At 57.2% G+C, this 13,105-nt stretch overlaps 1 long non-coding RNA gene across 1 annotated transcript; it reads right to left on the reverse strand.

The window, feature by feature from the left end:
- Positions 1-8,089: 8,089 nt before the first annotated feature.
- Positions 8,090-9,844, reverse strand: LOC130850894 (uncharacterized). Its single transcript, XR_009053046.1, has 3 exons — positions 9,737-9,844; positions 8,720-9,129; positions 8,090-8,314 (listed from the first exon to the last, which is right to left on the reverse strand). It is a non-coding gene; the product is annotated as an uncharacterized LOC130850894 (long non-coding RNA).
- Between the last annotated feature and the right edge of the window lie 3,261 nt (positions 9,845-13,105).

The following is a 13,105-nucleotide window of genomic DNA, read 5'->3' on the forward strand; positions in this document are numbered from 1 at the left end:
GGCTATAAGCTCCCCTAGGCCCAGCCCCCTGCCCCTTCCCCGAGCACACGCACCCAGAGACTCGAGTTTACCATCCAGACAGGTCAGCAGCGTGGTGCAGGGTGGGAAGATTAACACAAGCCAGAGCTGTGGTGGGGAGGCCCTCGAGAGGCCGCTTGTTTGATCATTCCTTTGCTTCTGTGCACACGCAGGCACACACACACCCGGGGGCCACCAGCCACAGCTGGATGAAGGAGCAAGCAGCTGTGGGCACCGGCTTGTGAAGATTTGGTCCATCTGCTGGGAAAGTCAGTGGGCAAACAAGATTTTTATTTTAAAAAGAAAACGAGGGGACTTCCCTGGTGGCGCAGTGGTTAAGAATCCACCTGCCAACGCAGGGGACACGGGTTCAAGCCCTGGGCCGGGAAGATCCCACATGCCACAGAGCAGCTGAGCCCATGAGCCGCAACTGCTGAGCCCACGTGCCACAGAGTAGCTAAGCCCGTGCACCACAACTACTGAGCCTGAGTGCCACAACTTACTGAAGCCCATGCGCCTAGAGCCTGTGCTCGGCAGCAAGAGAAGCCACCACGGTGAGAAGCCAGAGCACCGCAATGAAGAGTAGCCTCCGCTTGCTGCAACTAGAGAAAGCCCACATGCAGCAATGAAGACCCAATGCAGCCAATAAATTAATAAACTTATTAAAAAAAAATAAAAAGCAAGGGACTTCCCTGGTGGCACAGTGGTTAAGAATCCGCCTGCCAATGCAGGGGACATGGGTTTGAGCCCTGGGCCGGGAAGATCCCACATGCCTCGGAGCAACCAAGCCTGTGCAGCACAACTACTGAGACCAAGTGCCGCAACTATTGAAGCCCGAGTGCCTAGAGCCAGTGCTCCACAAGAGAAGCCCCTGCAATGAGAAGCCAGAGCACCACAATGAAGCGTAGCCCCCACTCACCGCAGCTAGAGAAAGCCCACACACAGCACTGAACACCCAATGCAGCCAATAAATAAATCAATTTAAAAAAAAAAAGGAGAGGGTTGTCCTCCTGGAAAAAATGAAAGAAAGAAATAGAAAAAAGAAAGAAAGAAAGCAACAACTTAGTGTGTTCTTGGTCCCTCTCCAGGCCTGGCCACAGCGGTCAGATGTGCCCTGGCCTGGGGGCTTTTGCTCTAGCAGAGACGTAGCAGGACACCTGGCAGGGCCACCTGCACAGACCCAGCTCCCCCATCATGGCCGGGGGCTTTCCACATAGAAAGCAGGACCTCCTGTCAGCCAGGGTCCCGCTTTATCTGGTCATAAACTCCAGAATTTGAACATCTGCTCCCGGAGACATTGGGCCCAGAGGTCACCAAGGGACGTGACCACCCGGCCCAGGAGAGGTAGCCTTCATCCCTGTTGTCACACCCCCGCCCCTGCCCGGTGATCGCCATGCTGTCTGGCGCAGAGTAGGCCTTGGACACACAGCCGTGCTCATGGGTGCACTTGTAGCCCCTGGACCTCTCTGCTCGACAGTGTAATAATGGTGAGCAGGTGTTACTCTCTGCCAGGCATGATTCCTGCAGCTTTATTCAGGTGGGTTCCTGGCATCCTCAGAACAGCCCTTGGAGGGGTTCTGGGGCCCCTCAGAGTGCAGAGCCAGGCAGGTCAGGCCAGCGCAGGCCTCTGCATCCTGGGGCAATTTGGAATCAGATCTGCTCTGATTGGCTCAGCTGGTCCCAGGCCCGCCCCCTGGCCTATCAGATGCCGGCAGGGAGGGTGGATGCTGTGGGGGTCCCAGGTTCCCAAGTGTCCTGTTCAGTCAACAGTGCACGGAGGCTCGCAGTCACTGCTGCGGTGCTGGGAGCCGACCGTGCACAAAACTGGCAGAAATCCTAGAAGGGGCAGACATGTATGCAATGAATAGTAAGTCATATAAATGGTTACCAGACACTCAGTGCTGTGGGAAAATAGCAAGCAGGCTAGGGAGTTTGGGAAGGAGCCGATGGCAAGGGCGCCTGACCCAGATCTGGGGCAGGAGCGACTAAGGCCCTGGGGCCGCAGTGTGCCTGGCAGAGCCAAGAGCAGCAGGACGGCCAGCGTGGCAGGGCTGCGGAACCACAGAGGGGGAGGGTGGGAGGAGACAGGCCATCACACAGCGCACTCAGGGGAGCCACCCAGGGCTCTGAGCAAGGGAGGCCACGGCCTGATCACTCTGCCAGGGGACCAGGGCGGGAGGGAGCCCCACCTAGGCTACTGCCAGGACCCGGGTGGCTCCGACCAGGGGCAGCCAGGAAGGTGGTGAGAAGCAGCCTGTCCAGTACAGGAGCCACTAGCCATGTGTGGCTACTTACACTTCAGTGAATATAAAGTCAAGTTAAAAGGTCGGTCCCTCCGTCGCACTAGCCCCTGTCAAATGCCCAGCCACCCACGTGCGGCTTGTGGCTACCGTACCGGGCAGCACAGATATGGAACTTTTCCATGGTTGCAGAAAGTTCTGTGAGTCCCGGCCTAGGAGGTGCTGAAAGGTCTGTTCTTCCTTCTTTGGTCCCAGAGGCCGGCGCTCGGGATATGTGAGTGTGAGCTGGTCAGCGGGTGGGGCTGGTCAGCGGGTGGGGCAGGACAGAGCTGAGAATCGAGGAGGGGATGCCAGAGGCTGTGTTCCTGGGAAGACAGGGCGGCTGTCCAGGTGAGTCAGTACCTGACTGAGCCCAGGGCGGAGGTGGTGGGGGGGGGGGGGCGGTGGGGAAGGGATCCAGAAGATGCTCTGAGCCAGGCACGGCCACTCGGCTTCTCCCAGGACGTCTGGCAAGAAGCACTGCAGCCATGGCCACATGTAGCGAGCACTGGAGAGGCGGCTGGTGAGAGCTGAGCTGCGCTCTAAGTGTAAGCTGTGCCCCAGATTGCAGAGACCTCGTGTGAGAGAAGGGATGCAAACTATCTCATAATCTCTCTTTTTTTAAAAAAAATTTTTATTTATTTATTTATTTATTCATTCATTTATTTATGGCTGCATTGGGTCTTCATCGTTGCACGTGGGCTTTCTCCAGTTGTGATTGTGGGCTACTCTACGTTGTGGTGTGTGGGCTCAACATGGCAGTGGCTTTGCTTGTTGTGGAGTACGGGCTCTAGATGCATGGGCTTTGGTAGTTGTGGCATGTGGGCTCAGTAGTTGTGGCTCATGGGCTCTATAGCGCAGTCTCAATAGTTGTGGCACACAGGTTTAGTTGCTCCCCAGCATGTGGGATCTTCCTGGACCAGGGCTCGAACCCACGTCCCCTGCATTGGCAGGCGAATTCTTAACCACTGTGCCACCTAGGAAGTCCCTCATAATCTCTTATATAGATTATATGCTGAAATAAAACTTAGATGTATTGTGTTCAGTAAGATATATTCAGCAGCCTTCAAAAGAAAGGAAATTCTGACCCATGCTGTAACCTGGATGGACCTTGAGGACATTGTATAAAAAGAAAGAAGCCAAACACAAAAGGACACATTCTGTATGATTCCACTTACATGAGGTACCTGGAGTAGTCAGACTCATGGACGGGAAGTAGAACAGTGGCTACCGGGGGCTGGAGGGGGAGGGGTTGTTTAATGGGTATAGAATTTCAGTTTGGAATGATGAAAAAGTTCTGTGGTGATGGTTGTACAATAATGCGAGTATACTTCATGTTCCCGAACTGTACATTTACAGTACCTAACAGTAAATGTTATGTTATATATATTTTGCCACAATGAAAGATAATTAAAATTTTTTTCTAATAAAATTTGCTGAAGAAACAACAATTATGTATATATCTTATTAAAGTTAATTTCCCCTTCTTTTATTCATTTATTTATTTTTTTACTGTGTCTGCTGGACAATTTTAAATAACATTGTGGCTCATGTTAGTTTCCTGGTTCTGAGAAGAGCCTGACTCTCCTGGTGGCCCCCAAAAGATGTGTCCACCTCCTAGCCCTTCATACCTGGGATTGTGACCTGATTTGGAACCAGAGACTTTGCAGAAGTAATTAAGATAAGGATGTCAGAGGGAGATCATCCTGGATTTAGGGTGGGCCCTAAATCCCAAGACAAGTGTCCTTAGAAAGGAGGAGACTTAAGAAAGAGGCACACAAAAAGGAAGGCCACGTGCAGACAGACACAGAAGTTGAAGTGACGTGTCTTCAAGCTGAGGACCTCGGGAGCCACCAGAACCTGGAGAGAGGCCTGCGGCAGCCTCCAGAGGGAAGCAGCCCTGCCCACACCTTGCTTTCCACTTCTGGCCCCAGAGAATACATTGCTGTTGTTTTAAGCCCCCGGCCTGTGGTCTTTTGTGCCGGCAGCCACGGGAATCCTATTCTGATGGGCTCCAGAGGTAGGGGAGCGAGGAGAGCAGCAGGAGGGACGCACGTCATCCTGGATGCGATGGGGTCGACGTGCAGCCCTGGAGGAGCAGAGCGAGATTTACGTCTGATGGGTCAGCAGCTCCTAGAATGCGTCAACAGGTGAGAGGTCCAGAGGCCCTGCCAACAGCTGCTTCCCGAATCCAGTCTCCAGAGGCGAGGACGCCGGTAAAGGCTTCCGTCTTCCTGCAGCAGCCACGTGGGTCCTCGGCTTGGGTCCAAGGACTAGACCTGAGTCGAGGCTTTGCAGCCAGTTTCCACTCTCGAGCCTCAGTTTCTCCGTCTGTAGAGTGGGATGGTGCTCCCTGCCCTGGCTGGCTCTTGGGGAATGGGTGTGCCAGCCTGTGAGATAAGGGTGGTCTGTGGTCACTCAGCTTCTCTGTGGATGGGGGCCACAGGTGCTGGATGAAGGTAGAGGCCGAGGGTGCAGCGTCGATGGACCCGGTCAGCCCCGCCCAGGTGGGCTCACCCGGAATCTCCTGAAGGCCGGGCGTTTTCCTTTCTAGCCCGCCGCGGTTACACATCCACTTGCACATTTCCTTGTTCAGGCCTGTCCCCTCCCTGCTCTGTCCTGCAGAGTCCAGGGCACTGCATGCGGGCATGGCTGAGAGCCCTCCCTGGGCACAGGGGGCCTGGGTCTGCCCTGCTCGCGGGTTTCCTCAGGCCTGGCCTTTCCCTCTGCACAGGTGACCCTCCGCCCCCAGCTCCCTTTTTCGAACCATGTGGTCCCAGCTGGGCCAACAGGCAGGTGATTCTGGTGGGAGGAGATAATTAACCCTCTTCTCGCAAACATGATTGTGAATCCACCAGATCATATGGGGACCAAGAAATCCACTAAGAGACAGAAAACCAGTGTGAACAGTGCCCACAATTGCACTTCATACACAGGCAGGCATGTCTGGCAGCCGGGGGTTTGGGGGAGGAAAGGGGGAAGCCAGTTTGGAGGGTGGTTCATGGGGCCTGGGGGGTTCAACAAGCCTGATTGGGAAATGCGTGTGTGCAGAAGGTCTGCTTGGAGGTTGCCCACCGCACCCCCTACCCCCAAACAGAACTGCATGAGCTCAGAGAGCGCCCTGTAGAGAGGACTGGCTGCCCCCAGCCTCCGTTCCCATCCCCCATCCTGCAGCAGCATGTCCTCAGGGAGGCCCCATTGGCTAAGCCAAGCAGTAAGAGGTGTTCTTCTGGCCAGGGGTGGGTCGCAGGGGGCTTGGGACCTGGGAGGTGAAATCCCAGTGAAGCCCAGGGCATTACTGATGGATGGGAGGTGAGGGGCTCTTTCCTTCTGAACAGTGTAGGTGCAAAGATGTGATGTCTGAAACTGCTGCAGCCATTTCTGCTCCTACAAAGAGAGCCCAGCTGAGACCTGGTCACACCCCGGACAGAGGCAGAGGGAAGAAAGCTACAGGACACAGAGTCCCCTGACTGATGGTGGGAGCCAGAAGTCCAAGGGCACCCGCAGGTGGAGCTGGGGAGGGGTGAGGCCGACGAGGCTTCCTGTCTGGGACGTGGGAAATCAGCACCTGGGGTTGACTGTGTCCTTGTTCGCTCACTCACTCAGCCCCTCTGGCTGAGCACCACTGTGTTCAAGAACCAGAGTTACGCCTGGGTGTGGGGAGGAGGTGGGGCTGGAAAGGGATCAGTGTGGGGTCCGTGCCCCCAGAGCACTCGTGACAGCCTGATCTTACCAAGTGAGGGTGACTCCGTGGAGAGGGCGGGAGGAGGCCGAGTCCTGGGGGGCGCGAGGCCAGCGCCGTCAGGCATCCGGAGGTTAAAGTCCCCAAACAGGGACTTCCCTGGTGGTCCAGTGGCTGACTCCTCACTCCCAACGCAGGGGGTCCAGGTTGAATCTCTGGTCAGGGAACTAGATCCCACATGCTGGCCGCAACTGAGTCCCCATGCCACAGCGAAGGAGCCTGCATGCCGCAACTAAGACCCAGTGCAGCCAAAAAAAAAAAAAAAGTTCCCAGACTCCTGTTCATGGAGGGGGGCTGCAGCCTGTGCTGATTCTGGGACAGACCTGGCACCTGCGTGGCTATTTTTGTCTGAAAAGGCGTGAGCTATCCATCTGGCCGTCTGAGGAGCCCCAGACTTGTGTCCTTGAGCAAGTCTACCTCCCGGGATCACAGCCGTCTCGGGTGAAGAGAGGGGGCGGCCGAGAGGCTGTGGGCCTCTGGGCCGTCCGCATTCCGCACAAGCAGGGCCTTATGGGGAGAGTCAAAAGACTCTCTCCCCGGAGGGCCTGGCCACCTACCTCCGGGGCACTCCTGCACGGGCGTGCAGAGCTGAGGCAGCAGAGTCCCTGGGAGAGAGAAGGACCAAGAGGATTGCCTGGAGGAGGTCAGTTGTGCTGAGTTATAAAATGTGAAGACTGTGGGCGGGGTGGGGAGGCGAGGGAACACTGCACGGTCAGCGCAGGCTGTGAGTCCACCTGTGAGCTTGGGGTCGCGGGGGGTGGTGCACAGGGCAGTCGGGACAGCAGCCCAGGCCTTGGAACCTCCCACAGCCCTTCAGGCTCTGGGCGCTGCTGTAGGCACCCGCACAGAAGGAGCGAAGAGCGGCTGGCGCTCGCCCCAGGGTGTGGTCACCATGGGAGACTCTGGCTGAGCCCCTTCCCCAGGAGGCGCCCCCAGGCTCTGCCGTTGGTCAGCTGCCCCCAGGGATGGGGTGAAACGCGGGACAGGCACTCACGAGACCCTTCCTCACCCAGCAGCTCCTCACAAGGTTCCCGAGGGCAGGCAGACAGCACGATTATTCCAACTTTACAGGTGGAGAGACTGAGCTGGCGCAGTGGTGGACCAGGGCTGCGTCCCGCTCTCCTGAGTCCAGCAGGACTCCAGCAGCACTCTCCTGATTGCAGAGGAAGGTGGCTCCTTACAGGCCCTAGTCCAGGACTGAGCTCAGTTCCTCCTCTTTCCCTCCCCGCTCCTTTAATGCTTTCTGTGCCAGCCCTGCCGCATATCCTGCTGGGTGCCTGGAGGATGACCTCACCTCTGCTGTGGGGAGGGGGGGGCCTCGCAGGAGGTGCCTGGTGCTGAGGGCCCTGCGGGGGGCTGCGCTCTTCATTTAAGAGCACTAGAGGGACGGCGTCATGCTGGGGGAACCAGCCTAACATCGGGGAACCCACCACCCCAAACAGCCACGCAACACAGCGTTCTGTGCTCCCGGACAGTGTGGGTCAAGGGTCTGGCCTGGGCACAGCCAGCGTGGCTCATCTGTGCTCCTCCACGTCTCAGAGGCTGGGGTGACATCAGGGCTGGGGCTGGCGCGTGTCTGACGGTGAGGCTGGCTGTCAGCTGGCGAGGTCTCCCTACAGGGCTGCCTGGGCCTCCCAGCAGCCTGGCGGCCCAAGAGTGAGCTTCCCAAGAGAGCCATGTGGAGGCAGAATCACCTCGAAGGCCTAGCTTCTTATAGTGTCACACAGTGTCACTTCCCCTGTATCACAGGCCTGCCCATATTCAAAGGGAGGAGACAGAGACTCCACCTTTTGTTGGGAGGACGGTCAAGTCACTTCCTAAGAAGCATGTGGGAGGCGAGATGCGTTGGAAACGGTAAGCTGGCCCTGCAGGGGCTGTCCTAAGGCCACCCACCTGCTCCCTGTCTGCTCTCCAACGATGATGGCTCTCGTCCCCTCCTCACTCTGCTCCTCGCCTCCGCTTCCTGCACATTTGGAGCACACATTCCAGTGTTTTTAATCATTATTTTTTTTAAATAAATGTATGTATTTATTTATTGGCTACGTTGGGTCTTCGTTGCTGCGCGTGGGCTTTCTCTAGTTGCAGTGACTGGGGGCTACTCTTCGTTGTGGTGCATGGGCTTCTCGTTGCAGTGGCTTCTCTTGCTGTGGAGCACAGGCTCTAGGCACACGGGTTTCAGTCGTTGTGGCACACGGGCTCAACAGTTGGGGCTCACAGCCTTAGTTGCTCCGTGGCATGTGGGATCTTCCTGGACCAGGGCTCGAACCCATGTCCCCTGCATTGGCAGGCAGATTCTTAACCACTGCGCCTCCAGGGAAGTCCCTAATCATTATTTTTTTTAAACAGCAGGCTCATTGGCCTATAGGATGTCTTATGAAGGGATATTGCACCTGGGGGCTGGGCTGTCGCTGAGGAACCATGTCCCGTCCTTGCAGGAGGCTTGATGGCCCTCAGCAACCACCTCTGCCTAGCCAGCACCACCCCTGCTGTAATGGCCACCCGGTGGTACCTGCTGGGGGGTACTGACTGTCCTTTGTTCCAGACCATCTCTTCAAGGATGCTGGTATAGCAAACTGCCATGGGTGGAATGCTTATACGTCAGTCCCATAGGAAGAAGGTCTGGAAATTTCTTATAAAACTAAACATACCCCTGCCCTGTGTTCCATTCCTAGGTATTCACCTGAGAAATGAAAATATCTGTTCTCCAAAGACTTGTCTGAGAAAGTTTAGATCAGCTTTACTCATGTTAACCAAAATGGAGGCAGCCCAAGTTTCCATCAACAGGGGGATGACAGACAAACACGCAACAACACGGATGCGTGCAAACGACTCGTTGTATGTAAAGGTCGCTACTGTATGGTTCCTCTTCTGTAAAATGCTAGAACATGCCAGACGAATAAAACCAAAGGAAACAACAGAACACAACACTGGTTGGGGGAATTGCCTGAGAAGGCACATGAGGGAATTTTGTGGGGAGACGGAAGCTTTCCGTTTCCCGACAGGCTCTCAGTTGTGCAGGTGGGAGCATTATTCAGGACGCATCAAACGGTCTCCTTAAGATGAGTACATTTTACCTTGTGTTAGTTTTCCCTGAAAAACAAATAAATAATGAACTCCATTCAGCATTCAGGAGTGCGGCAGGCCCTGGGCACTCCTGTGGGGTCAGACTTCCCCAGCAGGACTCAGGCTTCAATGCTTCTGCATCTGGGGTGGGGGGGGGGGGAGTGTGTGTGAGGGAGGCTGAAAGAGAGGGCGGGGCTTCCTCCTCCAGCTACCCTCTCCCTCGCCCACCCCCTCCCACCCCAAGTGCTGCGGTTTCCCGTTTGTCTGAGGGAGCAGCTCCTGGAGCTTAATGCCGGCAGCTCGAGCTCTTTAGAGGAAAAGCACCCGGAAATCTGATAAGTGCCATTTTCAGAACTGAAGCCAGAGACCAGAGAGGGTGTGACCTGCCCTGGAGAGCAAGGCAGGCAGCTCAGAGCAGTCCTGGCCGGGGCTGGACTCCAGGCCGCCCCTCCCAGTGGGTGTGCTGGCCACCCGTTCTGGAGCCTGGAGAAGACCCGATGATGTCCGGAGTGAGGGGCGATGCCCAGGCTAGGGGAGGAGGAGGGGAGGGGTGCAGCCACGGGAGAGGGAGGCCGGGGCACACGGTGGGGCTGGCGGGCAATTGAGGGGTCCTGGCCGCAAGGCGTGTGCTTACCTTCCCCTCTCACTGTCCCTCTGCGGGTGCACAGGCCTCTGGCCTGGGCCGACCGGATAGTCGTCCCTCCAGACCGAGGACGCCACCCAAGTACCGCTTCCTGCCCCTCCCCACTGCCAAGGGCAGGAAGGCTTCCTTCCCTTCCTTCTCCCCGCCTCCTCTCCCTCCCTTCCTCCTCCTCAGGCACTCACAGACTGGGGCTGCTCCACCCCCCTGCAGACCCCTCAGGATCAAAGGGTAATGCACAGATCCCAGTCTCTCCCCAAGGGCTGCGCCTGGACACAGACATTCACAGACATTCACAGTAAAAAGATGGATGCTTTAAAACCGTAGTAACGTCCCTCCCCATTCTCCACTGGAGACAGAAGACTGTGCGGTTTGTTGGGCACTGCACTTTTCTTCCTGCAGTCCCTCGACTGGGACTGTCATCTGTTGGGTCCTTACCACCCGCCATGTGAGTGTCCTGCCTGCATGGGGTCCCCTGATCCCTGATGCGCCTGGCCCAGCCTCCTGTCTCAGCTCCCACCTGCTGTGGGCTCACCTGTGCAGGAGCCCCTTGTTCTCCCATTGCCCAGCCTCCCACCCGACATTAGTGGTTCTCAGTAAATACTGGGAGTGAAATGACCATGGACCACCCTCCTAGCTTATCTCTGATGCCCGGTGCCTGCAAACTGCAGGAGGTTGGCATGTGGATGTTTCCACTCTTCCTAGACCAGGGACCTCAGTCACAGCGTCACCTGGGCACTGTAGGCTATACTGTAGCCCCAGCCTCTGTTTCGACCCATAGGCCGCCTGTTGATTTCTCAGGTTTGGGAATAGGGGAGTGGAAGGTGGGAATGAGACATAAATAGATGAGGGCAGAGGACACGGCAGGAGGATGGAGAGGCAGAGACAGGCTGAGAGAAGGAGGAGGTGGCTCACCCAAGCAGGCTGCCTCTCCTAATGGAAGAGTGAGGAGGGAGGCCGTTCACGTCTCTCGTGTCTGTGGGAGGAACCCCTAGCCCTGCCCTACGGGGTGGGGTGCAGGGCTGGCCCCGGCCCGAGATCCCTGCTGCCCCCCAAGGCACAGCCCCACCCCTCCAGGACCCTGGCTGGCCCAGCAGGCTCTTGGCTATACAGATGTGCAAACGTGTTTGCTGCCGCTAGGTTTCTGGAGAAGGACAGATGATGGACTTGTGCCCCCTGAGTAGCCCTGCTGAGGCTTCCCCACCACAAAGGCATCAACTCCTGGCTCTGCCGGTGCCTAGACAGGAGATCCAGGGACTCCCATTTGATCCATAAATGGGAGTTAGGAAGTGAACCCCTCTTCAGGAAGCAGCAAATCCTGTGGAACTCGCAGGGCCTCTGCTGCAGCATCTGTAAAATGGAGACAGCAGTGCTTCTCTTGGGAGTTACTGTGAGAGTCAGAGCAGTGAAAGAGACTGAGGCCACTCAGTGATTCTCAGGGAGGACAGATGCTTGTGAGTCTCAGTGTGAGACCCTGGTGAGGACGCGTGCCGCCCCCCCACCGCCCTGAGAATGTGGTGCATCACGGTGCTTCCAGGAGGGTCCCTGGAGGTGGCGAATGACTGGCCTTTTCTCTGTTTCCCTCATCACTTCAGATTCATTCCTGCCTGAGGACTTCTGCCTGGAGACCCTCCTCCCCCCCACCCCGCCCCAGCTTTGCAGTTGGCTCTTCCCTATTGTTTAGGTCTCAGCTCACCCCACCACCTGGCCTCTGCCTGTCGCATCATCTTCTTTAATTCTTTGCCAAGCAGTGCCAAGCAAGAGCAGGCATCTCATCTATCCTGTTTACCAGTGCATCTTGGCTCTGATCCTGGTGACCACGCAGTTCAACAGATATTTGCTGAGAGAATAAAAGAACGACATGATAGAGCCAGAACAGAGTGGCAGCAGTAGGGACGCAGAGGGGATGAACTAAAGCAGTAGTAAAGGGGTAGAATCTTGGCTGCCATCAGAAGAGGGCATAAGCACCTCAGGTTCCTCATTTGCATGATGAGTGAGTGGAGGGAACAGTCACTGAGCCCAGAGTCATGGACGGAGAAGGGAACCTTGCTCAGCCTGCTCCTCCCTTCTCCAGAGCATTTTGGTTACAGCTGCCTGCCATGCCCAGCCCCAAGGTGGTTGCTGAGGAGCAGGTGACATCCAAGCTGCAGTGTGGCCCGATCGCTCAGGGAATGTGGAGGGGTTGTTTGACTCTGATTAACTGCCTCTTCTCTCTCTGCCCAGTAATTGCTGTGTCAGTGTAGCATCTTCCCCACTTTTAGCTCAACTTTGCATTTATAAATGAAAGCAAAGTAACTGGATCTCCCTCTGAAAATCTAAGAGCATTTACTTCCCAGGTGGCTGGGTAATTGCAGGGTTAAAACGTCTGCGTCCTGGGGTGGTAACATCTGAAAAGCACAGCAATTCAAAAGCTAGTGGGGCTGGGGGTGGGGGTGGGGGCTGGCACAGGAACCCCTCCTGGTTAATAATGCCACTTGAGACATCTGCAGGCACCTGGAGGGGGCAGGGAGGGGAAGGAGGGTTCTCCCAAGCTGGTGGCAGGCAAAGAAAGCGGAGCCTTGCCCACTGAATCAGCATGCGGCCTCACGGCTGGCTGCTGAGTCAGGCCGCAGAGCCCAGCTGCAGCAGGATGGGACCAGGAGCCCTCTCTGATCTGGAAGTACTGCCCTTTGGGCTGGGCTGGAGGTCGTGGCACTGCGGCCAGGGGTGTGCCCTGGTGATGGCTGCCCGTGGGTGGGGTGCGACACCAGGGGTGGCATCTCTGTTCTTGCCTGGCAGCAGAGGTTAAGCATCCCGCCCGCTCACGAGCCTGAGGGGCGGAGGGGAGGGCTGGACAGTGCCCTTGAGTTCCGGTCCTGGAAGATCCGATGACCCAGGGGCGAGGGGATGAAACTGTCAGGGTGCAGGTCTCGGGGGCCAGGATGTCGACCGGAGAGTCTAGATTTTCCTGGGGAAAGGCCTTCTGGCCTAGCCTAGCGCCTCAGGACCCTTTCCCTTGGAGGGGCTGGTGAGTGCCCCCTCTTGGGTTCTGGAAAGGAGCACATAAAACACGTGCGTAAACACTATTCCTGATACATGAGTGCGGGAGACGGCCGCGCCCCGGTGCGAGGGCCCGGACGCGGTGCTGACCTGCAGTGCCGGGCCAGCGCCTCCCCCAGGCGGCCTGCAGCGGCTGCCCGCGCGGGGCCGCCCCGGAGGCCCCTCCCTCCGCTCCGCCCCGCCCCGCCCCGCCCCCAGTGCGGCCTGGCCCGGAGCCCCGCCCCGCGTCCCCGCCCAGTCCCGCCCCCCGGCGGCGGGGCGAGGGACGTCACGGCGGCGCGCGGCATTGTGGGGCGGGAGCTCCAAGCCGGGGGAGGGACGCCG

The sequence above is a fragment of the Hippopotamus amphibius genome, chromosome 4 (assembly GCF_030028045.1).
Source record: "Hippopotamus amphibius kiboko isolate mHipAmp2 chromosome 4, mHipAmp2.hap2, whole genome shotgun sequence".
Classification (NCBI taxonomy): domain Eukaryota; kingdom Metazoa; phylum Chordata; class Mammalia; order Artiodactyla; family Hippopotamidae; genus Hippopotamus; species Hippopotamus amphibius.